This window comes from Ictidomys tridecemlineatus, chromosome X, assembly GCF_052094955.1.
Source record: "Ictidomys tridecemlineatus isolate mIctTri1 chromosome X, mIctTri1.hap1, whole genome shotgun sequence".
In the NCBI taxonomy this organism is placed as follows: Eukaryota; Metazoa; Chordata; class Mammalia; order Rodentia; family Sciuridae; genus Ictidomys; species Ictidomys tridecemlineatus.
In genome coordinates this window covers 12,830,436-12,840,739 of record NC_135493.1, presented here as the reverse complement: position 1 = coordinate 12,840,739, position 10,304 = coordinate 12,830,436, and the positions used below count along the sequence as shown (strand labels likewise).

The 10,304-nt window shown below is 35.7% G+C and overlaps 1 pseudogene; it reads right to left on the bottom strand.

Annotated features, from left to right (window-relative positions):
• Positions 1-6,021: 6,021 nt before the first annotated feature.
• Positions 6,022-6,618, bottom strand: LOC101954636 (NTF2-related export protein 2 pseudogene; annotated as a pseudogene).
• Positions 6,619-10,304: the final 3,686 nt, after the last annotated feature.

The following is a 10,304-nucleotide window of genomic DNA, read 5'->3' as shown; positions in this document are numbered from 1 at the left end:
GAGAAATGAGGACATCTGCATTTTAATCCCAGTTCTTGTCACCGTGGTGGAAGGTTGTTCCCACTCTGTGCCTTGATTTCTATAAGTAAAATGAAGAGGGTGGGCAAGATTGTCTCCATATTCCTTTTTCAGCCCTCAGTCCTTTAACTTCTGTCAACATGTGTTTAATGATTACTCCATTCAAGCTCAAAGTATTTAAGATTTTACAAGGTCCATTGAAGTTTAAAGACTATTTTTGCCAAGATTTTTTCTATTTGATTTAGAACAGGAAAATAAACTGTATGCCCATACTAGCCATCTCACAGTAGTTCCAACAATAGGCAAAAACCACAGAGGGAGGAAAGAATTGATAGGTCCTTCTGTTTATTCCCTATACCCATTGAAAATGGTTACTAACACTGAAGAAACAGCAGCAAAGAGGAAAAAGGGAGCCAATGTATAAAAATCAGCAAGGTATTTGCCCAGAGAGGTCAGAACAGAAACATGAGACTGGGCATGTATCTGGATGAGTTCCATGGAAAAACTGCTCTCTTTGTCATTGGTATGAAAGAGGGTGTGGACTTTAAGCCCTGTGCTGACATGAAGAAAGTGTTATCTGATGATAGTGACATTAAAGTTGATACTCTGAATCCAAACTCTAAAATTTGAGTGAAGAAAATGACAAAATGTGCTTCTATATGTTGATTACTGAAGACATATTTGAACTCTGCTCATCTATTTCGGCATCAGCATCAAGAACAGAAATCAAAACTTGCTTCCAGGACAATGTTATTCCTTGAAAAGACCTACTGGCCACTTGCTATATTAGGACAGTGACATTATACTTGCTATACATTATAGCAAAATGGCTATACTGGACCTTCTCATCTTTAAGCGGGGTCCATAGTTCCCTTCCAGATTCCCATCCATTCCAATGGATCAGGAATTCCATAAGCTGACAGATAGTGGTGCTGGCTGAGGCTCTACAAGTAGGAAAGGCAAACTCATACCGGGATAAATATCTGTCCCTGTGAGGATGAACTGTAACTTTCCAGGAAACTTCCTCCAAAATACAGCTAATCTTTACCCATTGTAATCAATAAATAATTTATGCTTTGATATTGTATTATCCTTTCCCTAATCAAATTTTTACCTACTAATTCTACCACCCATTGATGGCTTTCTAACTCCATCATTCCTTCTAGGTATATTAGTTTGCATTTTACTTTCAGGAAGAGCTTTTCCTCTACTTCATAATTAATCTAATAACTTAATTATCAATTATTAATACTAATAATTTAACTAATAATATTATTATTAATTAATAACCATTAACAATCACTTAAACTAACATCAGTACAGAATTATGCATGCTTCTTATATTTAATGCACTATAATGCACTACTACCATTATTTATTTTGATGCACATATGATTTCATATTCCCTTTTCTTTTTAAACAGAGAGAGAGAGAGAGAGAGAGAGAGAGAGAGAGAGAGAGAGAGAATTTTTTAATATTTATTTTTCGGTGGACACAACATCTTTATTTTTTAATTTTTATGTGGTTCTGAGGATCGAACCCAGTGCCCCGCGCATGCCAGGTGAGCGTGTTACTGCTTGAGCCCCATCCTCAGCCCCCACATTCCTTTTTATTTATTTATTTTTTAGTACTGAGGATTGAACCAAGGGAAATTTAACTACTAAGCATCATCCCCAATCCTTTTAAATATTTTATTTAGAGTCAGGGTGTCACTGAGTTGCTTATTAGGGCCTTACTAAATTGTTGAAGGTGGCCTCAAACTTGCAACTCATGCCTCAGACTTCCAAGCCACTGGGATCACAGGAATGCACCACTGTGCCTGGTATTATTCCACATTTTACCATTGAGAGCCCACAGATTGTTTTGCTATATCCCATCATTCTCTGACACTTGACTTTTTAGTATCACAAGATGCTTCTTTTCTAGGAAATTGACCAGTTCTTACCCAAGTAAGAATCAAGCAAGGTCCTATCAAATCAACAATTATCCATGTAGCCAGGTGTGGTGGTGCACATTGTAATTCTAGCAACTCAGGAGGCTGAGGCAGGAGGAATGCAAGTTCAAGGCCAGCCTGGGCAACTCAATGAGATCTTGTCTCAAAAGGGCTGGGAATCTATTCCAGTGGTACAGCACCCCTGAATTCGAATCCTAGTACCAAAAAAAAAAAAAGAATCCATGCACACATAGCTTCTAAACAACATTTTAGGGCTTCATTTTTTAAAAATTATTTGTTTTAATTGGTTATACATGATAGTAGAATGCATTTATGCACTTTGATATACATAGATGAGATATAATTTCTCATTTTCTGAGTGTACATGTTGTAGATGTACATTGTACATTGATCATGTACATTGATCATGCACTCACATATATACATAAAGTAATAATGTCTGTTTTGTTCTACTATCCTACCTATCCCCACATCCCCTCCCTGCCCCTCCCTTCACTGCCCTCTACCTAATCTAAGGTAACTCTATTCTTCTCTAGTGCCCTGTACCCCTTATTGTGAATTAGCATCCATGTATCAGAGAAAACATTTGGCCTTTGGTTTTTTGAGATTGGCTTTCTTTGCTTGGCATGATATTCTCTAACTCCATCCATTTACTGGCAAATGCCATAATTTCATTTTTATCTAAAGCTGATTAATATTCCACTGAATATATATATATATATATATATATATATATATATATATACTACATTTTCTTTGTTTTGAAGAAAACTTTTCACAAGGCAATTTTTATTTTTCAAATTATAAAAATATGAGCATATCAAAAATAATCTAGTCCACATAAGAGCAGTTTCAGCCATTTAAAAGTTATACAGGTTTTGGGGCTGTGGCTGTGGCTCAGAGGTAGAGTGCCTGCCTACCATGTGTGAGGCACTGGGTTCGATCCTCAGCACCACATAAAAATAAAATGAAGATATTGTGTCCACCTATAGCTAAAAAAATAAATATTAAAAAACTTATACACGTTTTGGAGAAAGCAATTCAGAACCATTCAATTCAGTTACTGCTAGTTATATGCAGCTTTTATTTATTTTTTCTATTTTTTATTGTTGGTTGTTCAAAACATTACATAGTTCTTGATATATCATATTTCACACTTTGATTCAAGTGGGTTGTGAACTCCCATTTTTACCCCGTATACAGATTGCAGAATCACATCAGTTACACTTCCCTTGATTTACATATTGCCATACTCATGTCTGTTGTATTCTGCTGTCAGTCCTATCCTCTACTATCCCCCTCCCATCCCCTCCCCTCCTCTCTTCTCTCTCTACCCCCTCTACTGTAATTCATTTCTCCCCCTTGTATTATTTTTCCCTTTCCCCTCACTTCCTCTTGTATGTAATTTTGTATAACCCTGAGGGTCTCGTTCCATTTCCATGCAATTTCCCTTCTCTCTCCCTTTCCCTCCCACCTCTCATCCCTGTTTAATGTTAGTCTTCTTCTCATGCTCTTCTTCCCTACTCTGTTCTTAGTTACTCTCCTTATATCAAAGAAGACATTTGGCATTCCAGTAAGATTGGCAGCCATTATGAAGTCAAACAACAACATATGCAGCTTTTATTTATGACTATTATCCACAAGAGAAAGGGCAGCATTTGGGCATTTTGTTGCTGCTAAAGCTGTGGTTTAAAAAAAAAAATTCAAAATAAGAATAAGTTTGCTTTAAGTAAGAAATAATGTGTAATCTTTGATCAATACTAAAAGAAGGTGTAGTTTAAATGTCAATTCCACCTCCTTCTCCCATTTAATTCTATTTTAATAGTATATCAGAAATATAGTGTGTAGCTTTGGGCAAGAGTAAATGAATTGCTGGTTTAAAATTAAGTGATCAGAAACATTAATCTTGGTTGCAATGTAGAAACAAAGCTGGTATATCTAGCTTTAAAACATTATAAATTGCAAATATTTTAAAACATTAACCAAGAACCAGAGCTAGGTTATTTTTTTTCCTCTTTAGTAGTCAAGACATAAAATTAATCAATTTGTTCTTTTGAAGTTTATTGTGAAGATCTATTGCTCTCTATTTTTCTCTCAAAAAAGACAATGAGATAGTCATGTAACAGGAACATGTTTTAAAATAAATGTGCCTAATGTCATATGGAAGAATGCTGCAGTCTGGCTGGGCACAAAATCACGAGCCACTCAAGCAGGAACAAACTTTATTTTTTGAAACTGCCGCCAATGCCCGCATGCCCCTGGGAAGATTGCCGATCCACACACGCAGCATTCTCCCGGAACCCCAGAGGAATTTCCTCCCCCGGAATTCCCTCCTACTGCACTTCCCCAACCAATGGGAACTTTCCAGGAGTCCCGGAGCAGGCTGAGGTGAACAGCAGGAGTCCAATATCCATATGAATGCAAATCTTAACATAATCATATCATCTCAATGGCTAGCTGGCTTCACCTTTCAACCAAAAATGCCATGCATCATATTACTTGGCTGTGGCTCTTAGCAGAAGAACAAATCACAAACCAAATAATTTTAACTTTAAATGATAGATAATACAGTTGACAGCACAAAACATCGAGGTGAGGAATCACTCATTTTGGGGTGGGTGATACATAGGAATTTTTGGCCTTAAATTCACTGGAAGACTTAGAAGTTAAGGGTGTCACAAAGAGATAGCAATCACTTTGTTTCCAACTTTCCTTTTAGACCCTGTTACAGGTTAGGCTTATTGCTGATATTTTACCCCCATAAGTTCTTGAATGAACAGATATATGATGGTGAAAGTATAAGGTGAAATATAAAGACCTTAAAAATCATTCTTTAAAAAAAGTTTTTTAGTTGTAGTTGGATACAATACCTTTATTTTTTAGTTATTGTTACGTGGTGCTAAGGATCGAACCCAGAGCCCTGCACATGCTAGGCAAGCACGCTACTGCTGAGCCCCAGCCCCAGCCCTAAAAAACTATTCTTAGAACAAATGTGACACTCAAGACATTTGGCAAGGATACATTTTTTTTTAGAGAGAGAGAGAGAGAGAATATTTTTTAATATTTATTTTTCAGTTTTCTGTGGACACAACATCTTTATTTTATTTTTATGTGGTACTGAGGATCTAACCCAGCACCCCCCGCATGCCAGACCAGCACCGTTACTGCTTGAGCCACATCCCCAGCCCATAAGGATACATTTTAACTTAGTTATTTAAATCCTAAAAATAGTTTATATTTTTAGGAGGTAGTAAACAAGTACAAAAATTTTACCATTTGGTCACCCCCCTCACTTTTGGCTTCAACCTTGGATATTTCTGTATTTCTCATTCCCCATTCTCCCACTAAAGCTATTAGTTCTTACAGCACTCGTTACCAAAATTTCTAGACTTGGAGCTGCAAAGATATATTTTTAAGAAGTTTTAATTCACCAAATGCACCCAATAATCATGTGTCAATTTAAAACCTTTTTTAAACCTGTTTAGTTATTAATTAACTTATAAAGTAACAATGCAAAAAGTTTATTAAATATTCCACATACAATTCTTAGATGTTATAGTAGTTATGAACTGGTAAACTGTACTATATATCGCAACTGCATTACCAGTGTTAACTGAAAATAGGCATATGATTTACTAAAAGTTTAACCTATTAACAACAACAACAGCAACAACAAATTCTACTTATGCACAGAGAGTTATATTGTGCTGATAGCCCACAGATAGTATTACAAAAGGATTCCATTTTTGTGATAGACTGGGTTCACAGTAAGTATGTTAGTAGCAAGATCATATGTTTAACATTACTTTAAGAATGTCATTACTGGAATGTCTATAAGGTATGTAAAAAACTAGCATTAAAGCTCTGAAGGGCAACAATCCAAACTGGCAGCTGCTAGAAAAGTGCCGCTAGGAATAAAAAAAAATATATTGAAGAAACTTAGTTTCAGCACAAACTGGTATACAATGTTTTTTTTCTAATTAAATGAACTAATTCACATAGACTTCTGCTTCAGGAACTAGCAGAAGAAAGAATTGACTTTTTCCCCTTTAACTCCTAGCCCAATTTTGAAAACAGAAGCAATCATTAGCAATCTTCTACATGGTGCTATAAGGAGTGGATTCAGCAGTCAGCAGAAAGTTCTGGTTGAAGTAATGTTGTTTGTTTTCATCAAACTTCACAGTTCCACTGGTCCCAACAATAAATGTAGTCTGGGAATAGGTAGCTTGCTCATGGACTTGGTGGCAATCTAACATATTGACCTGGAACTCACTAGAAGGCAACATCTCAAAAAAATTATTTAGGGCATCTATCCCTGTAACAACATTTCCATCCCATATTAAAGTGGCCTTGTCCAAATATAGTCTGGTAAGTGCCCTTCTTCTTTTGTCTATTATCTCATAGTAAATATTGACAAATTCCTCAGTAGCTCCACATGCATGATCTACATAAGTTTTAAAGTCTACCAACATGGTCCTAGGGGAGCTCGAATAAGTATGATCCAACAGTGGCAGCATCACTATGTCCTCACGTTTCTGCCTCACTGGGCTGCAGGAAATATTTAGGAAAGCAGTGAAACTCGCCAAGTACACAAAATTTTCTACCTTCCCATTCTTTCCTGGAAGTCCACATTTTTTTTTATCCATTCATCTACTGAAGGACATCTAGGTTGGTTCCACAGTTTAACTATTGTGAATTGTGTTGCCATAAATATTGATGTGGCTGTGTCCCTGTAGTAGGCTGTTTTTAAGTCCTTTGAGTATAGACTGAGAAGTGGGATAGCTAGGTCAAATGGTGGTTCCATTCCAAGGAATCTCCATACTGCTGTCCACAGTGGTTGCCCCAATTTGCAGTCCCACCAGCAATGTATAAGTGAAACTTTTTCCCCCACATCGTCACCAACATTTATTGTTGCCTGTATTCTTGATGATTGCCATTCTGACTGGAGTGAGATGAAATCTTCGAGTGGTTTTGATTTGCATTTCTCTAATTGCTAGAGTTGTTGAACATTTTTTTCATATATTATTGAATGTATATCTTCTTCTGAGAAGTGTCTGTTCAGCTCCTTAGCTCATTTATTGATTGGGTTATTTGTGTTTTTTTATGTTAAGTTTTTTGAGTTCTTTATATACCCTAGAGATTAATATTTTATGCATGTGGTAAAGATTTTCTCCAAATCTGCAGGCTCTCTCCTCATATTATTGATGGTTTCCTTTGCTGAGAAGAAGCTTTTAAATATGAATCCATCCCATTGTATTGATTCTTGATTTTACTTCTTGCACTTTAGGGGTATTGTTAAGGAAGTCAGATCCAAGTCCAATATGGTGAAGATTGGGCTTACTTTTAACAAATTGCCAAAAATCACCCTATATAGAAGAAAGCCCCTTAGGTGAAATATGGAGATTATTTCTTGAATGAACTTTGTTCTGAGATATATTAAATTACTTAGAAATAGTCCTATCCTTTCTAGTCTTGCTTTTAAGTTTGTTTGGCTGGAGCAAACTAATATTTAGTCCCCCCCCCCACCGTGAATCAAGGCCTTTCTTACTATTCTACATGCTGTCCTGAGAATTTTGAGATTTTTCTGTTCTGACTGGTGGCAGCAGTTTCTCTTTGTGGCCCTGTGTGAATGCTTGGCTGCAACTTCTGACCCTTTCACATGCCCTTCTCCTGCCTCAGCTGGATTCCTGCTCAGTACTCATTTCAGTACTCAAGGGGACTCTCCGCAGATCTCCTAAGTTCATTCTCTCTCTCACTCTTTCATTTTCCCTATCTCCCTCCAAGTTTAGAAATTTTATTAGCCCATATGAAACCGGTAGCCACTACCAGTCATTTCCTCTTACCCTGTCACCCAGTTTATGGCAACTACTAATCCACTTTCTGATTTTATGGGTTTTCCTGAATGATTCATACAAGTGGAATCATATAATATATGGACAGTTATGTCTGGCTTCTTTCCCTCAGCATAATGTTTCAAAGTTCATCCACATGAACATCATGTGTTAGACTGTTCTTTCCTTTTACTTCTAAGTTATTTAAAATTTTTTTTAATTTAAAAATTTGTTATCATTAGTTATACATGATAGTAGAATGCATTCTGACACATTGTGCACAAATGGAGCACAACTTCTCATTCCTCTGGCTATACATGCTTTAGAGTCACAGCACTAGTGTAATCTTACATGTATATAGGGTATTCTATGTTTTCTTTTATCCATTCATCAATTGATGGACATTTATTGTTTTGGGTTGTTATGAATAATGTTCCTATGAACATTTGTATAATCATTTTGTGTCTATATATTTATTTTGGTACTGGGGATTGAACCCAGGGGCACTCTACTACTGAGCTACATCCCCATCCCTTTTTATTTTTTATTTTGAGACAGAGTCATGCTAAGTTACTTAGAGCCTCACTAAGTTGCTGAGGGTGGCCTCAAACTTGCCATCCTCCTGCCTCACCCTTTCAATTCACTGGATATATTTTTAATTTTTCTTTGATATATACCTAGGAATAGGAATATTTCATATGATAACTCCATGTTTAATATTTTCAGGAACTTCCAAAACCAGAGTGGCTACACCAATTTACATTCTACCAGCAGTTCCCAAGAGCTGTGATTTCTCTTTCTATACCTAGTTTATTGAGTGTTTTTATCAAGAAAGGGTGATGAACTTTGTCAAATATCTTTTGTGCATCAATTGGGATGATCATATGTATTTTTCTTTATTTCATTGTGTGGTATATTACATTGATGAATTTAGTTTGCTAGTATTTACTGTGATTTTGTTCTCCCAATTTTTTGGGGTGCTGGGGATCAAACACAGGATCTCCCTTATGCTAGGCAAGCAACTGTTTTACTGACCTACACTCTAATATAATGTTTATATTCATATGCAACAAAAGCACACAAATATGTGCAAAAATGATATATGATAACTGCAGGACAGAGGTTACCTGAGGAGAGATAAACGATGAAAGAATCATGGGGTGGAGAGTTTTGTGTATTTCTTTCTTCTTCTCCTTCTCTTTGTCCTCCTCCTCCTCTTTCTTGTTGAGGCCAGCTTTGAACTTGCCATCCTCCTGCTTCAACCTCCCAAGTAGCTGAGATTGCAGATGTGAGCCACCACACCCAGCTTGCTTTGTTTCTAATACCTTCTTTCTTCTTTTTTTTTTATTTTGGAATTGCTAGGGAGTCAATTTTAAAGATTCATACTATAAAAATGAAAAAAATTATATGAGGTAATATGTTAATTAATTTGATTTAATCATCTCAAATGTATACATAGAAAAGCATTACATTTTACCCCATAAATACATATGATTACTGTCAAGAAAATATAAAATTAAAATTAAGTTGAACATATATCCATATATCCTCTATGACTTGTGGACAATGTTTTAATTCATAATTGGGGTTAAATCAGGAGGCTGGAACCTCTTCTTTTTTTAACATTTGCAATACACATACTTATTTACAAAATATACAAAGACTGGAAAACTCAACAATCAGGAAATAATGTAATTAAAAATTAACAAAACACATAAACAAGTATTTCACTGAAAAGGATAATCAAGGGCTGGGGTTGTGCCTCAGCGGTAGCGTGCTCATCTAGCACATGTGAGGCCCTGGATTTGAGCCTCAGCACCACATAAAAATAAATAAACAAAATAAAGGTGTTGTGTATAACTAATATATATATATATATATATATATATATATATATATATATATAAAGTGTAATCAAATGGCAAATAAACATATGAAAAACTATCCAGCTTTACTTATTGTTAGAGAAATTCACATTAAAACCATAATGGGATAACTAAGAGATTGCCTATGGCTCTATCTATCTATCTATCTATCCATCCATATCCATATATGATTTTTTATTTGCATATGTCATTTTTCACATATATTATTTTATATTCATATAGATAAATATTTTTTGCATATATTATTTGCATATATACTTTTATTTATTCTAACTAGTTATACATGACAGTAGAATGCATTTCGACTCATTGTACACCATTCATGCAATCATTCACATACATAGGGTAATAATATCCATCTCATTCTACCATCTTTTCCACCCCCACACCCCCTCCCCTCCCTCACTCCCCTCCACCCAATCCAAAGTTCCTCCATTATCCCCCCCCATTATGGATCAGCATCCACATATCAGAGAAAACATTTAGCCTTTGGTTTTCTCGGTTTGGCTTACTTCACTTAGCATGATAATCTCAACTCCATCTATTTACTTACAAATGCTGTAATTTCATTTTTCTTTAAGGCTGGGTAATATTTTATTGTGTATATATAGCACA